The sequence below is a fragment of the Gymnoscopelus braueri genome (assembly GCF_963280865.1).
Source record: "Gymnoscopelus braueri genome assembly, chromosome: 13".
Lineage (NCBI taxonomy): Eukaryota > Metazoa > Chordata > Actinopteri > Myctophiformes > Myctophidae > Gymnoscopelus > Gymnoscopelus braueri.
Genome location: NC_137615.1, coordinates 42,315,967 through 42,334,862, shown reverse-complemented (window position 1 = coordinate 42,334,862; position 18,896 = coordinate 42,315,967). Strand labels below are relative to the sequence as shown.

Genomic DNA, 18,896 nt, shown 5'->3' with positions numbered 1-18,896 from the left:
ACACACACACACAACCCAAGCACGGTGATATAGTAAGCTCCACTTGGTCGGAGGCCTCCTTCCGCAACAATCATGTTGTGTGCAATGCAACTTAAATGAAGTCTGCATCAAGTGAAGCTTGAACTGGCAACCTTGAGGTTTTAAGGCACACACTTAAGCGAGAAGCCATTGGAACAACAGACCTGGTGAATGAGAGAGAGAGAGAGAGAGAGAGAACATCTCAACCTATTGCCATTAACAGGAATCGAACCATCAACCTTCGAATTGACAGGCTGCAACACTACCTATAGTGCTATAGCTTTGTCCAGGATGAGGTTGTCTGTTGAAGATAAAAGTGAACCAGTGAAAGCAGCCGATCTACAAGCTCAGAAAGAACGTTGCTATCTGAAAGGTTTTGAGATTGTAGATCGGCTATTTTCAGAATGATATACCCTCTCAAATAAGCATTTCAGGTTATCTTTATCAATTGCATATGTATTAATTGACACAATTACTGGTAGTGTCTGTTGATATTTATAAGTATTTCCGTCCATTATTGTAGTATATTGAATATAGAAGACGCCACACAATGGATACCGTATCAACAGGCCATGGGCTGCTTGTTTATTAGCCAGCACGGACACACACATGTAGAACTAGCGCCAACATACATGTACTGCCCCAGTGGGCGGATACTTCCTACTGGCTACCTTTACTCCTAGTCCTGGTGTACTTGTGCCCCCTCCTGTCCCGGCCCCGTAATGACAGTCCATAACATGCCTAGTAAACCCACCATATAACATCTCCTTCCCCTTAAATTTGCACTACTGCCTGCTGTTTCCTTGACTACCGTGTCCCCCACTAATAGTCTGTCTTTAACAGCACACACACAGTCACAGTAGAATTTGCCTTAGTTTAAGACATCAAAACAAAAATGCAATGTCTGTTGTTCCCTTGCGCTTTTTTTTTTTTTTTTTTTTTATATATGAAAGGCGGAACAAAATTCACAGTTCAGTTTCGTCAGGTTCCTGGTAGTGTGGGTGGACTACCACACTACCCAAAGGAGACATGGGCGCATTCTTGCCCATAAGCAATATCTCCTTTTACCTGACAAAGTCCTTCAAGTGATCTGGTGGTCTCGTTTCTCTGTGAGAGCGTCTCAGCTCCCCTCCGGCTGCACCATTCTCTCCCTCGACCTCCTCTGCCGGTGACGCCGTAGAAACCTCCTCGGCCCGTGATGAGCTGCTGCTATCCTGGGGTGGTCCCTGGTTCCCCTCCCCGGTCTCCGTGTCGTCGTTGCCCTCCGTCTCGGCTGCTGTTGCCGCTGCTGCTGCCGGATGATCCATCTCCTGTCTGCTGAATAGTTGATCCACGTGTCTCCGGACCACTCTGCTGTTCCCCAACAAGACTTTGTAAGACACTGGTCCAGTGATCTCCTGAACTAAACCTGGAATCCATTTAGGTCCATATCCAAAGTTTCTAGTATACACTGTGTCCCCAATCCTGAAGTTACGAGCTGATGCATGCCGGTCGTGATATGCCTTCTGACTCAGCTGTTTTGATTCCACTTTCTGCTTTAGGTCTGGGTGTATTAAATCTAATGTGCACCTGAGTTTCCTACCCATCATCATCTCAGCAGGAGACAACCCTGTCGTAGATTGGGGGGTAATGCGATAACTGAACAGAGCCCTGTTCAGTTTTGTCTCCAATGTGTCACCTGAACTCTTTTTCATGAGGTCTTTCAAGATTTGTACCGCTCTCTCTGCTAGTCCATTTGAGGACGGGTGGTAAGGAGCTGCTGTAATATGTGTGATTCCGTTCTTTGCCATAAACTGCTTACTTGCCTCACTGACAAAATTTTGAGCATTATCTGAAACAATTATCTCAGGAATTCCATGTGTACTAAAACTGTTCCTCAGACAATTTATAGTAGCTGCCGATGTGGCTGAACTCACAGGAAACACCTCCATCCACTTTGAGTGCGCATCTATTATCACAAGAAACATTTTCCCCATGAAAGGCCCTGCATAATCTATGTGCAGCCTTCTCCAGGGTTTGTCCGGCCACTCCCAGGGGTGGAGAGGTGCACTAGCAGGAGCCTTCCTGTGCTCTTGACATGTGGTGCATGACTTGACCTTATGCTCTATGTCCCTGTCCATATTTGGCCACCACAGATAGCTTCTGGCTAAACTTTTCATTCGACTCATGCCTGGATGTGATTGATGCAGTTGCTCTAGCATTGCTGCTCTTCCTTTCTGTGGAATCACTACCCGGGCCCCCCACAGTACACACCCATCCTGAACACTAAGCTCCTGTTGTCTCTGTCGATAAGGACTAAATTCAACCCCCATATTATCAGGCCACCCCTTCAGTAGATACTCACGTACTCTCGCTAGAATGGGGTCTCTGCTTGTCCAGCTCCTGATCTGTGCATGTGTCATCAAGGGGAACTGGTCTTGTGCCAGCATCAACACTTGGTCCTCTATGATAGCTGCCTCTGGACAATCAGGTAATGGCAGGCGGCTGAGAGCATCTGCATTTCCATTATCCTTTCCCGCTCTGAATCTGATCTCATATTCATATGCTCTTAGTGTTACCGCCCATCTCATGACCCTTGGCGAAGCCATCTGGGGCACGGCCTTCATCTCATTGAACAAGCTTATCAATGGTTTGTGGTCAGTGTAGATTTGAAACTTCCTCCCATACAGATATTTATGGAAACGTTTCACCCCAAATATCACAGCCAGCCCTTCTTTGTCCAATTGTGAATAATTTTTCTCTGCTGGATTTAGGGTGCGTGATACAAACCCAATGGGCTTTTCGGATCCATCCGTCATGCGGTGAGCCAGGACCGCCCCCACACCATACGGTGACGCGTCACAGGCTAGTATCAACTCCTTGGCTTCATCATAGTGCACCAATACCCTGCTAGACTGTAACAGTTCTTTTGACAGCTTGAATGCTGCTTCTTGTTCTGGTCCCCATGACCATGGCACCTCTTTTCTCAGCAGCTTGTGTAAAGGTGCTAGTAATGTAGACAGATTTGGCAAGAACTTGTTATAGAAATTCAAGAGCCCTAGATATCCTTTCAGCTCTGTCACTGATGATGGTGTAGGTGCTTGCTGCACCGCTTTCACCTTCGCTGGCACTGGGTGAATGCCTGTGGTGTCCACTCGATGCCCTAGAAATGTCACTTCTCTCTCCATGAACTGGCACTTGCTTCTCTTTAAGCGTAGTCCTGCCTCCTTCAGACGCTGTAGCACTGAGTCCAGTATCTTTAGATGATCCTGGTCATCCTTTCCAGTCAGTATGATATCGTCTAAGTACACCGCTACTTGAGGAATGCCCCTTAACACCCCCTCCATAGTACGCTGAAAAATAGCCGGACTAGAACTAACCCCAAATGGTAACCTGGTGTACACAAAGAGCCCCTTGTGTGTATTAACTGTGACATATTTCTTGGATTCCTCATCTAAAACTATCTGTTGATATGCATGGCTCATATCTAACTTAGTGTATTTTTCACCCTCTCCTAGGGTTCTGTCTTCCATTCTTGGAATGGGGTACTGTTCTAGTGAAGACACTTTATTTACAGTCAACTTGTAGTCCCCACACAGCCTAACTGTCATATCGGGCTTCAACACCGGGACTATGGGTGCGGCCCATTCTGAGAATGTCACTGGTTCTATTATTTTCTCCTTCTGCAACCGATCTATTTCTGCCTCCACCTTTTGTTTCATAGCAAATGGCACTGATCTTGGTTTGAAGAATCGGGGCTTGGCATCACTGTCTACGTGTATCTTTGCCTTGAATCCCTGCAACTTTCCCAGCTCCTCTTTGAACACTGCCTCATGTCTCATCAACACGTCCTGCACTCTTACTTCCTGTTCTGCTACTGTATTTACCCTTTGCCAATCCACCCCCAGCGCTTTTATCCACCCTCGTCCTACCAGGCTTGGTCCTACTCCTTCCACTACTACCACTGGTAATGACTTTGTCCTGTCTTTATACTCAACTTTCACATAAGCTGCACCTATCACTGGTACTGGATGTCCACTGTAAGTTCTCAATTGTATTCTGCACTGCTTCAACTTGGGTGTCCTGGCCTGCTTTCCCAAATTCTGAAATTCCCTTGTTGACATTATTGTATAGCCACAACCTGTGTCTACCTCAAAGGTCATTGGTGTTCCATTCACCCTCAATTTCTGCCTTAGGGGTTCTTCTCTAGGAATGATTATCTCCTGATCTATATTGTACACAGTAGTGACTACGTCCTCTGTACTATCTATGCTGTATACAGTGAAAACATCCTCCTCCTCATTACTATCCTCCCTGTCCTCTTGAATGAAATGCGCCTTTTTCTCAAATCTCCCTCTCTCTTCCCTTTTCTTCCATGTGTTTTGAGTACTCACATTTTCACCTGCCTTTGACTTACAGGCCCTCCTAATGTGTCCCATTTTCCCACAGTTATGACACTTTTCATCAGCAAATCTACAGTCATTTGCCAAGTGGGTAGTTCCTCCACATCTGAAGCATTTACCATATTTGGCAGGCGGCTTCGCCCGGACATCCGTCACTTTGTTCACAGTTCCCTCCGCAGCGCGACTCCATTTTGCGCTTTCCCGCGCACTGTTTAACTCCTTGATGTCCTTGTTAGCCGCCTCCATGGCCTGCGCCTTCCTCAACGCAGTGTCAAAAGTCAATCCATCCTCCGAGAGTAGCCTCCGCTGAATACTGTCCTCGTTGATCCCACAAACTAAACGATCCCTCAACATCACCGTGAGAGTATCTCCAAAATTGCAGTCCTGGGCGAGCTTCCGTAGCTCCGCCACATATTCCACAACATTTTCCCCTTGCCTCCTGTCCCTGGAGTTAAACTTCCACCGCTGTACTATTTCACTCGGTTTTGGGTTGAAATGAGTTTTCAGCAGAGTCACCAACTCTTCATAGGATTTAGCTCCCGGGCGATCAGGACTTAACAAGTTCCTCATTAACGTGTAGGTCTGTGCGCCCACACAGCTTAGCAAAATGGCCCGTTTCTTCTCAGCGTTCGTAACCTCATTTGCAATGAAAAAATGATCGAGGATTTCACAGTATTCCTCCCACGTCTGCACGCCACTGTCAAAGTGTGCTACCGATCCCACTGTTCCAGCCATCTTCACGGACACCACCGCCGGCACCGAGCCGCTCGGATTCCCAACACTGTTTTCGTCCACAACAACACTGCCTTCATCCGACGACTCTGACGACATATGTCCGTAAAACCGTGATCATACTCTTCTTTTACTCAAAACCAACGCAATCTCCTCTCACCCGAACACTTCTTCCGATTTGTCCTCGTCGCCAATGTAGTATATTGAATATAGAAGACGCCACACAATGGATACCGTATCAACAGGCCATGGGCTGCTTGTTTATTAGCCAGCACGGACACACACATGTAGAACTAGCGCCAACATACATGTACTGCCCCAGTGGGCGGATACTTCCTACTGGCTACCTTTACTCCTAGTCCTGGTGTACTTGTGCCCCCTCCTGTCCCGGCCCCGTAATGACAGTCCATAACATGCCTAGTAAACCCACCATATAACAATTATGAACCAAGCCTCTGTGTCCCGAACTACTCTAGATCACTGGTTCACAAACCATTTACCAATAAAGGCATTTTTGTGTCTCCTCGGAACGAAAACTAGTGAAAGCAGCCGATCTACAAGCTCACAAAACGTTGCTATCTGAAAAGTTGTGAGATTGTAGATCGGCTATTTTCACAATGAAGTTTGTCATACATTGCAAAAACATACTCTCTCCAAGAAGCATTTCATGTTACCTTTAACAGTTGCACATGCATTAATTGAGAGAGAGAGACGTGGAAACATAATAGATTGAAGAGAGAGAGAGATGGAAGCAGAATGGATTGATTGGACATCTCAACCTATTGCCATTAACAGGAATCGAACCCTCAACCTTCGGATTGACAGGCTGCAACACTACCTATAGTGCTATAGCTTTGACCAGGCTGAGGTTGTCTGTTGAAGATAAAACTGAACCAGTGAAAGCAGCCGATCTACAAGCTCAGAAACACGTTGCTATCTGAAAGGTTTTGAGATTGTAGATCGGCTATTTTCAGAATGAAGTATGTCATACATTGCAAAAACATACCTTCTCAGATAAGCATTTCATGTTATCTTTATCAATTGCATATGTATTCATTAATACAGTCTTGTTGTTTGCAATGCACTTTAAATGAAGTCTCCACCAAGTGAGGCTTGAACCGGCATCCTTGATGTTGTGAAACATTCACTTAAGCGGGAAGCCATTGGACCAACAGACCTGATCCAGTGAAAACGGAGGTCAAACAGATGATACCATTTCACGCAAATAACTGAAAAATCCTGGGTTTAAGTGTTTTTCAAACTGCTCAAAATTGCGGACAATCTAAGGGCGGAGAGAGAGACATGGAAACGGAATAGATTGAAGAGAGAGAGACATGGAAACAATAGATTGAAGAGAGAAAGATGGAAGCAGAATGGATTGATTGGACGTGTCAACCTATTGCCATTAACAGGAATCGAAGCCTCAACCTTTGGATTGACAGGCTGCAACACTACCTATAGTGCTATAGCTTTGACCAGGCTGAGGTTGTCTGTTGAAGATAAAAACTGAACCAGTGAAAGCAGCCGATCTACAAGCTCAGAAACACGTTGCTATCTGAAAGGTTTTGAGATTGTAGATCGGCTATTTTCAGAATGAAGTATGTCATACATTGCAAAAACATACCTTCTCAGATAAGCATTTCATGTTATCTTTATCAATTGCATATGTATTCATTAATACAGTCTTGTTGTTTGCAATGCACTTTAAATGAAATCTCCACCAAGTGAGGCTTGAACCGGCAACCTTGATGTTGTGAAACATTCACTTAAGCGGGAAGCCATTGGACCAACAGACCTGATCCAGTGAAAACGGAGGTCAAACAGATGATACCATTTCACGCAAATAACTGAAAAATCCTGGGTTTAAGTGTTTTTCAAACTGCTCAAAATTGCGGACAATCTAAGGGCGGAGAGAGAGACATGGAAAAGGAATAGATTGAAGAGAGAGAGACATGGAAACATAATAGATTGAAGAGAGAGAAAGATGGAAGCAGAATGGATTGATTGGACGTCTCAACCTATTGCCATTAACAGGAATCGATCCCTCAACCTTCGGATTGACAGGCTGCAACACTACCTATAGTGCTATAGCTTTGTCTAGGCTGAGGTTGTCTGTTGAAGATAAAACTGAACCAGTGAAAGCAGCCGATCTACAAGCTAAGAAACACGTTGCCATCTGAAAAGTTTTGAGATTGTAGATCGGCTATTTTCAGAATGAAGTATGTCATACATTGCAAAAACATACCCTCTCAAATAAGTATTTCAGGTTATGTTTAACAATTGCACATGTATTAATTGACACAATCATGTTGTGTGCAATGCAACTTTAATGAACTCTTAAACTTTAATGAAATAGCTGAAAAATCCTGGGTTTAAGTGTTTTTCAAACTGCTCAAAATTGCGGACAATCTAAGGGCGGAGCTTACTGGTCAACGTGATACATGTGTTCCTCATGAGTCAAGGCACATGTGTAAGCAGGTTTAATGGCTGTCGGTCAAACGAGGCATGACTTTTGCCTGTTTAAAGTTTGCACTTTCAAAAAATCGCTATAGCGCCCCCCTTTGACCAATTGGAGTAAGATTGGTTTCAGTAATATTTGGAATGACCCTCAACATTAACGCAACGTTTCAAAGAAATGTGAGTCTGCATGTATGTGTTAGGGGCAGATGAATAATTGTCATAAAACTGCAATATTCATTGGCTCATTAAAGCTTCATTTTTTCACTTATGGAAAAATCTTGCTGCTTGTTTGTCGGCATAGGTCCAAAGTTCATGTGTAAAACGTTTCGTGCAGATTACTCAAAAATCCCAGGAGGAGGTTTTAACTGTTTTTCATATAATTCAAAATGGTGGGAGATCTAAAGGTCAGAGGTCAAAAGTCAGAGGGTTAAAGTTGTTCATCATGAGTAGACGCATAGGTGTATCCAAGTTTCATGGCTGTAGGTCAAACAGGGCATGAGTTGTACCTGTTCAAAGTTGGCATTTTCAATTGAGTGCTATAGCGCCACCTTTTGACGAAAGATTGTGAGATTTATTTCTTGATAGTTTTTCATGACCATCTACCATATGGCAGAGTTTCGTAAAAAGCAACAGTACGGTTCAGCCAGAACTGCGAAAAGTGGCAGAAACAGAAGAATACGTACAATAATAAAACAGGTCCAGAGCTGAGCTCTGGCCCCGTAATGACATGAATCTTCACCCCATATTGAATACATCAGAAATATCATCGTTACAGCGTTAATTCTTACTCACTTTAGCCCATTCCTCTTTCGCCATGATGTTAGCAAGTGGCGCCAGATCCCATACTCTGGCCCAGCTCAATCGAATCTGAGTCTCTGTTCTGAGACAGCCTAATTTAACAACTTTTCACACTGACCCGCCTCCAGGCCAGTTTACCCACAAGGCTCAGTGTTTGCCTTCCATTTCCTGCCACACAAGCAGACCCAGTCAAACCAGTTGCTTTGTCTTATCTAAAACCCTACCCCCGCCCTCGAATGCAAGCTCTCCTTTGAGGCTCCGCACAGCAGGGGTCTGCCTTGGAATGCAAACGTTTCTCTAGACTTTAACTTAATTAGAATATTTTGGTATATCCTAAAGAATGATAAAAGCACATTACTATGAACAATAATAATTCACTTTTCTCTAGCCCTATGGCTTGGATAATTGAACAAAGGTATATAATAATAATAATAAATTAACAGTCACCCCAGCCAGCACGCCCACGTGGGACCCATATGGGCCCAATGCGGGCTACTTGGGTACCAAGTGGGCATGGGCTTGAACTGGGCAAATTATGAGGGTCCCACGTGGGCTGCATGTGGGCTAACTGGGCGTGGGTTGGAAGCGGGCAAGCCCAAGTGGTTACCGCGTGGGCTGCATGTGGGCTAACTGGGCGTGGGTTGGAAGCGGGCAAGCCCACGTGGTTCCCGCGTGGGCTGCATGTGGGCTAACTGGGCGTGGGTTGGAAGCGGGCAAGCCCACGTGGGCTGCATGTGGGCTAACTGGGCGTGGGTTGGAAGCGGGCAAGCCCACGTGGTTCCCGCGTGGGCTGCATGTGGGCTAACCGGCATGGGTTGGAAGCGGGCAAGCCCACTTGGTTCCCGCGTGGGCTGCATGTGGGCTAACCGGCATGGGTTGGAAGCGGGCAAGCCCACGTGGTTCCCGCGTGGGCTGCATGTGGGCTAACTGGGCGTGGGTTGGAAGCGGGGAAGCCCACGTGGTTCCCGTGTGGGCTGCATGTGGGCTAACCGGCATGGGTTGGAAGCGGGCAATCCCACGTGGTTCCCACGTGGGCTGCATGTGGGCTAACCGGCATGGGTTGGAAGCGGGCAAGCCCACGTGGTTCCCGCGTGGGCTGCATGTGAGCTAACCGGCATGGGTTGGAAGCATCAAAAGCATCAAAATATACTTAAAGTACCAAAAGTAAAAAGTACTAAATATTTGAAAATAGCAGATCTACAAGCTCACAACCAATAAGCTCACAACGCCATGCCATGCGTTGTGAGCTTATTGTAGATCGGCTATTTTCAAATAGCATAAAATAGGGCTGAAGTGGTTAATGTATGTTTTTAAAAAACAGGGCCTGCTCAATTTATAACAGATAAAGTATAATAATGAATAATTTCACCCTACTATAGTGGAGGGTAATATTTTTGGGTTAAAACAAAGAGTTTTTTGTTAAAAGGTTCAATTCTGATAGTGATCATTGCTATTGAGTGTTTGTTCAGTAAGGAGTATAAACAGAGACATTTGTTTTTGTTTGTTGTTTTACCACTGCCAAACTAAATCCGAAAGCCAAAAATAGCCAATGCACAAGCTCACAACTAGTGATGGATAAAATATTCCACCCCAGTATTTAAGTCAAAGCCTATCTGTATAGTCCTAAATCTGTAACTACATAATACAGTGTGTGTGTGTGTGTGTGTGTGTGTGTGTGTGTGTGTGTGTGTGTGTGTGTGTGTGTGTGTGTGTGTGTGTGTGTGTGTGTGTGTGTGTACACACACTCTGTTTTTATTATATTTTGACACAATTGCTTTGGCAATGTAAACTTTTCTCATGCCAATAAAGCTCCTTTGAATTGAATTGGTTAGTTTAGTTTACTACTTTTTTTTATTGCAATATGGATCAGTCAGAGCTGATCATAAAAATAGCAAAAATACAATCTACAAGCTCAATGTTTCGTTTTCAGAAAGATTCAAACTGTATGATTTTTCAGTTTTAGTTACTTCACTCGTTTTATTTAACTATTTTAACTCTGATACATGTTTATTTTGGCTTGGCAGTGGGGACAAGCTTCCTTATAGAACTTTGCAGTCAGTCAAATCAAACAGTTAGTATAGGCAGGCGATGTTGTTGAGCTGCTAACAGCCTGCGATCTACAGATGACCACATCTCTAAAAAAGATTTTTTTTAAATGACTTGCAGTAAAAGTAGCAATACCACAATATAAAAATACTCTGTTACAAGTAATAGGCCTAGCTGTGTTCAAAATGTTACTTGAGTAAAAGTTATTGGCATCAAAATATACTTAAAGTACCAAAAGTAAATGTAGCCTACTAAATATTTAAGTATACTATTTAGTCCTGGTCAAATCCACGCAAACTCTGTGTCAAAAAGCCAATCTACAAGATCACATAATGTATTGCATTGCACAACTGTTATGTTCTTGTAGAGCTGTTGCCATTTGTGCCAAAAGTCCACCCCATAGGATTCATGTAATTATTAGTGTGGTTATATACATTTTAGGAAGGAAGCAGCAGGCCATATAACATCTGCCTGTGTGCCACAATTGGCCCGCCCTGGGCCAGACTTTGGACACTCTGCTAAAATGTGCCGCTGGGCTATACTGTATAATAATACTGCTGCTTTGTATTGATAATCTAAATCTGTAACTACATAATACAGTGTGTGTGTGTGTGTGTGTGTGTGTGTGTGTGTGTGTGTGTGTGTGTGTGTGTGTGTGTGTGTGTGTGTGTGTGTGTGTGTGTACACACGCACACGCACACGCACACGCACACACTCTGTTTTTATTATATTTTGACACAATTGCTTTGACAATGTAAACTTTTCTCATGCCAATAAAGCTCCTTTGAATTTAATTGGTTAGTTTAGTTTACTACTTTTTTTATTGCAATATGGATCAGTCAGAGCTGATCATAAAAATAGCAAAAATACAATCTACAAGCTCAATGTTTCGTTTTCAGAAAGATTCAAACTGTATGATTTTTCAGTTTTAGTTACTTCACTCGTTTTATTTTACTATTTTAACTCTGATACGTGTTTATTTTGGCTTGGCAGTGGGCAAGCTTCCAGTCAGTCAAATCAACGCAGCACTTCCTTGTGGCTTTTCTCTTTCAGGGTACAAGTGACCCCCGAAGTCAAGTTCTTGACCAACAGGTTTTCGTGCAACGACTACAGCATACAGATGCAAAATAGCTTCTCTAGAATAGGCCTACATCTGAAGCCAGAGAGGGTAACGATGTCCCGTTTTCAGTCATTGTTATTCAAACACAGTACTTGAGTCAGGTATTCAGGCAATGTTGTTGAGCAGCTAACTCAACTCAGCTAAAATTGACTTGCAGTAAAAGTAGCAATACCACAATATAAAAATACTGTTACAAGTAGGCCTACATGTGTTGAAAATGTTACTTGAGTCAAAGTAATTGGCATCAAAATATACTGAAAGTACTAAAATATTTGAAAATAGCAGATCTGTGTGTTCAAATAATTGTAGTGGAGTAAAAGTATTGAAAATTGGAAAAGTAAAAATACCTCAAAATTGTAGTACTTGAGTAAATGTACTTTAGTTACTTTACACCACTGATAATAATAATAGTAAACATCATAATTGACTTACTGCTGCTTTGTATTTATAATCTAAATCTTGAAAGTAACTACAATTTATATTTAGTATATTTGCCTCTGTGGTGTGTGTGTGTGTGTGTGTGTGAGAGAGAGAGAGAGAGAGAGAGAGAGAGAGAGAGAGAGAGAGAGAGAGAGATAGAGGCGGGGGGAGGGAACTGGCCAATCCGTAGGCTGTTTTATCATGACAATAGTCCATGAACCGACCAATTGCGTGAGCCTAATCTTCTTTGTTGTCTTAAGCTTAAATATCCAGGGCTGTTAAGTGTTAACACACAGACACACACACACACACACACACACAGACACACGTCCTGCTGTGCTTTGCTCCATCAACGGAACACGGACTCTCTTCTTACTTTCTTCATTTATTGACCATTGGAAACACATTTAAGGTAAGAAACTTTTGACATTGTATTTGTCATGTGTAGGTCTAGCCCTGGTCCAGGGCGTTTAGTGAGTTCTCTCTAACGCTCTGCCAGGCGCTCAGCTCATAGAGAAGGAATTCCACTGCCCAGGCTGTGAGGGCTCCATTTTTAGTAAAAAATAAACAAACCACTTCGCTATACTCACTGAAACAAAGGCTGTTTTGTGTTGTTGAAAGTCTGTTCTCGGAGGTGGGAAGCCTCTCAGCACCCCACCTTCTCTGTAAATACACTTTTTGGCCAGAAAAGAAAAATATTTCACCGGAAGGAGAAAATGTTTTTGGTTGCTCCACTGCGCCCTCAAATTTGTTTCTATTGACACGATTTTTCTTTACGATCTTTTTCTTTTCTGGACAAAAAAGTGTATTATATAGAGAAGGTGGGGTGCTGAGAGGCTTCCCACCCTGGAGAATAGACTTTCACCAACACAAAACAGCCTTTGTTTCGGTGAGTAGTGAAGTGGTTTTGTTTATTTTTTACTACAGTTGGAGACCTCGCAGGGCCGTGCAATTCCTTGTCTATGAGCAGAGCCGAGCGCCTGGCAGAGTGGCAGGGCGTTAGAGAGAACTCACTGACCAGAGCTATTGCTTTTTTTGGTATCTAGGCTATAGTTAGCCATGGTTCACATGACGCTTGTATACAAGCGTCATGGTGCCGAGTCCCCCTGGTCTAAAGTTGTGTTCGATTTTTTCACATTGCCATCTCTCACATAAACATAAACGTTCAGATTTCAAACCCGTATCTCCCGTATTGTTCAATAAAAAGCATTTTAATCCCATCACCGGCCATTTTCTCCAAATTGTCTCCGATACTTTCAACCATGCGACACTAAAGGTTGGGAGGTGTATTGCACTCTGATACATTACCAAAAAAAAAAAAAAAAAAAAAATGGCCGGCGATGGGATTAAAATGCTTTTTATTGAACAATACGGGAGATACGGGTACTCATCGCGGTCCGCATCGCCTTGTAACATCCGTGGCTCGGTGGTAAGCACTTTATATTTGAAATCTGAACGTTTATGTTTATGTGAGAGATGGCAATGTGAAAAAATCGAACACAACTTTAGACCAGGGGGACTCGGCACCATGACTGTCATGGTATGACAGTCATGTTTCAGGGCTAGGCTATAGTATGTGTAATGTGTTAGCTTGCAACAACTCACACTCAAGTGTGTAAGCTTAACAACAATGCCTATCCATTCTATACACTATGTGACTATTTACATTGTTGTTTTGTAGGCTCTTGGATGTATTCTTTTTTTGATAGTCTGTTGTTGTAGAGGGCTGTTTAAAGGGCTAATGCATCAGAGCTAGCTAGTGGTTGGTGTGCTCTGCCATGATCAGACTGTGTCAGGTCCCCAGCAAAGTTTGTTAATATAGCATAAAAATAATTTATCTTTTAGCTTTTATACAAGCTCACAACCCATTTAGCTAATTTTCCCCACATTTTGTGGTGCCACAGATAGGATTTTTTCCCTCCCATAGATATTTTTTTAGAATATCTATATAAATTATATTAAGCCTGGAACCAAGCCATCCAGGCTCCTGGTGAATCATGACCATAATGCATTTGATTCTGTGAAAAAAGAGAAAAAATAATATTGAATTATATCATATAATATATTAAATAAATACCTGTTTTTTGCGGGTTTCAATTTTTTTTCTTTTGACACAGAATCAAATGTTTTATGGTCACGATTCACCAGGAGCCTTGGTTCCAGGTTTAAAATAATATATATAAATATTTTCAAAAAGCTCTATGGGAAAAATGTATGTGTTTTCTATCTGTAGCACCACACAATCGTTTTTAGAATAGTGACGTAGAAACATTTCTAAGCGTCATCATTTTTGTGTTACAGATTGTGTGGAAACATGGAACGGTTTGGTTGCTATCGGACCAAACGTAGGCACATTAAAGCCAGAGTTGCAGAGCGCATGCGTTTTTGGCGAGACTTACACTCCAGCCAGAACAGCATGTCTTCAAATCAGAACTTAGATTCTTTTGAAACAGACAGTCAGATTGTTGGGAATCCTAATGAGTCTCAGGCAGTGTACAGTGAAAGTGGCCAAGAATCAGATTCTGAGATTGTTGTGAATCGTAATGACGAGTTGGCATCTCAGGCAGTGTACAGTGAAAGTGGCCAAGAATCAGATTTTGAGATTGTTGTGAAGCCTAATGACGAGTTGGCATCTCAGGCAGTGTATAGTGAAAGTGGCCAAGAATCAGATTCTGAGATTGTGTACTATGACTTTGGTGAAGAAATAGATTGTCAGGCTGAATCAGACTGTGTTGCTGAAGGATCGGATCCCTGTACTCAGGGTTCGATTAGATCGAATTTGGCTGACTGGGCGGCAGGTAGCAATATTTCTCATAGTGACTTGTCCAAACTATTACATGTTTTAGTGCAGGGTGGCCTGGATGTACCCAAAGATCCTAGAACCCTTCTGTCAACCATGAGGACCTGTGAGGTCAAAGAAATTGCAGGTGGTAGCTACTACCATTTTGGTGTGTCAAATGCAATTATTTCAGTGCTGTCACATGAATCACATCCTTTATTTGACACTCTAACTCTCCGTGTTAACATTGATGGCACACCTCCCTTTAAAAGCGCTAGAATGGATGTGTGGCCTATTTTGGCCAAGATCAAAGAATTTCCAGGATCTAATGTTATTGTCCTTGGTCTGTATGCAGGCTGTACAAAGCCTAATAATGCTGGGGAATATCTGAAGGATTTGATTCAAGACCTGAAGGTAGTAACTCGAGAGGGTTTTGATTACAATGGGAAACATTATAATGTTGCTCTTCCAGATGCCTTCATCTGTGATGCACCTGCCCGCGCCTTCTTGAAATGTATCACGGTCATACTGGTTACGGTGCCTGTGAGCGCTGTGTAGAGCATGGGATTTACCTAGAGGGTAAGGTTGTGTTTCCTGATTTGACAGCACCACTTCGAACAGATTCAACGTTTGAACGTAGGATGGATGATGAACATCATCACGGTGTCTCACCCCTACAAGAGCTTGGCATAGGGATGGTTTCAAGCTTTGCACTTGATTACATGCATTTAGTTTGCTTAGGAGTTGTTAAGAGACTCATAGGTCTGTGGATGAAGGGACCTTTGAAGTGTCGTCTTTCTTCAAACGCCATCACCAGTATCTCTAACCACTTGCAATCAATCAGAGAATGTATCCCGAGTAATTTTTCCCGAAAGCCACGGTCACTTTTGGAATTCAGAATGTGGAAGGCCACTGAATTTCGACAGTTTTTATTGTACACAGGCCCTGTGGTTCTAAAGGGACGCTTACCTACACGATTGTACAAAAACTTTATGGTTCTGTCCATAGCAATGAGAATCCTACTCAGTCCAGCATTGTGTTCTGCATACTGTGACTATGCAGACAAGCTATTGAAATGTTATGTGACCAACTTTGCAAAGATATATGGATATATGGTAGTGTATAACACCCATTCGCTTATACATCTGGCTGATGATGCAAGAAAGTTTGGTGCCTTGGACAATGTTTCATGCTTCCCTTTTGAAAATTATCTGGGGACACTGAAGCGGCTAGTAAGAAGGCCACAAGGCATTGTGCCACAACTTGTGCGGCGTTTAGGTGTGAGGAACAGGCTTGATAATGGACAGGAAAGGGGGGATAAGCCTCAGCAACCACACGTATCTGGTCCAACTCTCCCAGATCGTCCTGCACGTATGCAGTACAAGCAGTACAGGCATAAGGGAAATATTATTTCCATCTCTCAAGGCAACAACTGTTTTAATGTTGAGGGAAGAGTTGCTGTAGTGAAGAATATTGTACAGTTGTTCTCAGGAGCTATGTACGCTGTCTGTCAGTTTTATGACAGAGAAGGGTGCTTTTGCAGTTACCCTCTTGATTCATCTTGTGTGGGGATCAAAACAGTGACACAACTGTCTGATCGGCTTCATGGTGTGCCGGTGACTGACTTAACCGAAAAACTCATACTACTACCTTTCCAAGAGGGGGGTGTGGCTTTTCCTCAGTTGCATAACCAGTAACTGACCACAACAAAAAAAAAGGGGGGGAAAGGGGGGGGGGGGGGGGGGGGAAAGAAGAAAAAATAGACCTGACTGACAACATGTGCACTTTGCAGTATGCCCCACTTCTACGTTGTGGAGTTCACCGCTGAGCGAACTGCAGATGGGGTGACAATCGACATCATACCAGCCTGCTGGTTAATTGACGAGGCCAAGGAGGAGTGTTGGTGGCCGCGAAAGAATGCATCTAAAAAGGTGCCAAAGGCTATGCAGGAGGATGTAAAGACGGATGGGACATGGCAGAGATGCCCTGTCCATATAATGAGAAGTGCAGGTATGAAAATCATAGTTTCTGGGGAAGGGGATAAGTCTGAAAACATGAACAATTTGCATTACTTTAACTTAGAAAAATTGCTTAAAGTTTGTTTCCCCATTTTGTCTTTTAGGCACATATCAAGAAGCCCGACAGAAGCTGTCAGATGCAGAGAGAGAAGCTGATAGGACGACGACAGAAAGTGACACGCCAAAAAAACGAAAGTACGTATATCTCTAACAATATATTGAATTGGCTATTTAGTCCTCACTAATGCTCATGATATGGCACCATTTCTGTCTACACACTATGTCACTAGTAGACACAAATTGAACCATCTTATGAGTATTAGTAATTACAAGTTTGAAAATGGCTGATGTGCTCCCTTTTTTCATGTGCTAAAATGTATGCTTTTATCTGAATAGGCCATCACACAGAGTCACGTATCAATCAAGTGAAGACGAATCTGACTCTTGTGGTGAGGATGACTTGCCACCAAACCCCCCCCATGGACTTACGCCTAGTGTCCACCAGAGAGCTGTCCCCTCAAGTGTATCCCAGAAAGACAGGCACCACCGTGGACTTCAGAGTCCAATCAGTGTGAGGGAGTCCCCGAGCATGAGGCGCTCCAGTGAAAGCCAGAGTCCAAGCAGTGCAAGTGAGTCCCGAGTGAGGCGCTCCAGTGGAAGCCAGAGTCCAAGCAGTGCAAGTGAGTCCCGAGTGAGGCGCTCCAGTGGAAGCCAGGGTCCGACCTGTCCCAATTGCGTTGGACCAACAGTTTATCGAAACCTGATCGAGTTTAATCCATCGTCTCGCAGCGCGAGACGTTGTGAGCTTATATACAATATAGAGGGGGTCCCTGCTTCATCTCTCTCTCAGCTAGGGGGTCCTTGGGCTGAAAAGCCTTGTGACAGATGATAGTTTAATTGACAGATAGATAGATAGATAGATTATGTTACGTGCGTAACTACGCGCGTGGAAATAAATTACAGAAAATAAGACAATAAATTATAATAAATTACAATAAATGCATGTCTGATACCAAATGAAAATCTAAACTTTACAGATCATATAAACATTAAAATGATAAGAATTGAAGTAAAATTGACAAAGATCTGGCTTAATGAAATCTCAACGTCAATGCGCAAAATAAAAAAATATTCGAGACATTGTGAGCTTATATACAATGAAAAGCCTTGTGACAGATGATAGTTGATAGATAGATAGATAGATTATGTTACGTGCGTAACTACGCGCGTGGAAATAAATTACAGAAAAAAAGAAAATACATTATAATAAATTACAAAAAAGTGTCAATGCGCAAATTAAAACATTATTATGAGTGACACCTTGGGCCGAGGGGGGGTCCGGGGGGGGGTCCCGGTGGGTGGGGGGCGGCACGCAGGTGGGGGGGGAACAGCTGTGCCAGAAGACTGCAGATATGGTAGATTGATCGGAAATTGACTTGGTGCCATGAGAAAATAAGAAAATAAATCTTAATAAATTACAAAAAAATCATGACTGATACCAAATGAAAATATAACCTTTAAAGATCATATAAACATTAAAATGATAAGAATTGAAGTAAAATTTACAAAGATCTGGCTTAATGAAATCTCAACATCAATGCGCAAAATAAAAATAAAATTCTCCGCCACAGCGGGGTCAGCGGAGAGTCTGTCCAGGGTCGGCGGGTCGGTAGGAGGTCGGTAGGAGGTCGGTGGGTCGGTACTGCGACGGTTAAGGGTCGGTGGGTCGGTATGGGGTCGGAAGGTCGGAATTGCGTCGGTCCCGGTCGCGACGCTGCTGTGGCAGCGTCAGTGGCAGCGTCGGTGGGGTCGGTATGCGTCGGTTAAAGGTCGGTGGGTCGGTACTCCGTCGGTTACGGGTCGGTCGGTCGGTATGGGGTCGGAATTGCGTCGGTCCCGGTCGCGACGCTGCAGCGTCGGGTCGGTTTGGGATCTCACTCCTCCTGGGGCCCGGTTGCCACAGCAACGCGGTGGCACTTTCAATGTTAAATTCCAAAATGGCCGCCGTGTGAATATGGTCTATCATCGAGCAATCAGTGCGGGAATACGTTATAGAGTGTAGAACATATGCATGGCCTTGCAATTGCTGTTTGCAATTCCCGTTGTGTCTAATATATACCCAT

The 18,896-nt window shown here is 43.5% G+C and overlaps 1 long non-coding RNA gene across 1 annotated transcript; it reads left to right on the top strand.

The window, feature by feature from the left end:
• The first annotated feature begins 12,272 nt into the window (after nt 1-12,272).
• On the top strand, nt 12,273-16,968 carry LOC308098331. Its single transcript, XR_013934290.1, has 3 exons — nt 12,273-12,388; nt 16,548-16,765; nt 16,878-16,968. It is a non-coding gene; the product is annotated as an uncharacterized lncRNA (long non-coding RNA).
• Nucleotides 16,969-18,896: the final 1,928 nt, after the last annotated feature.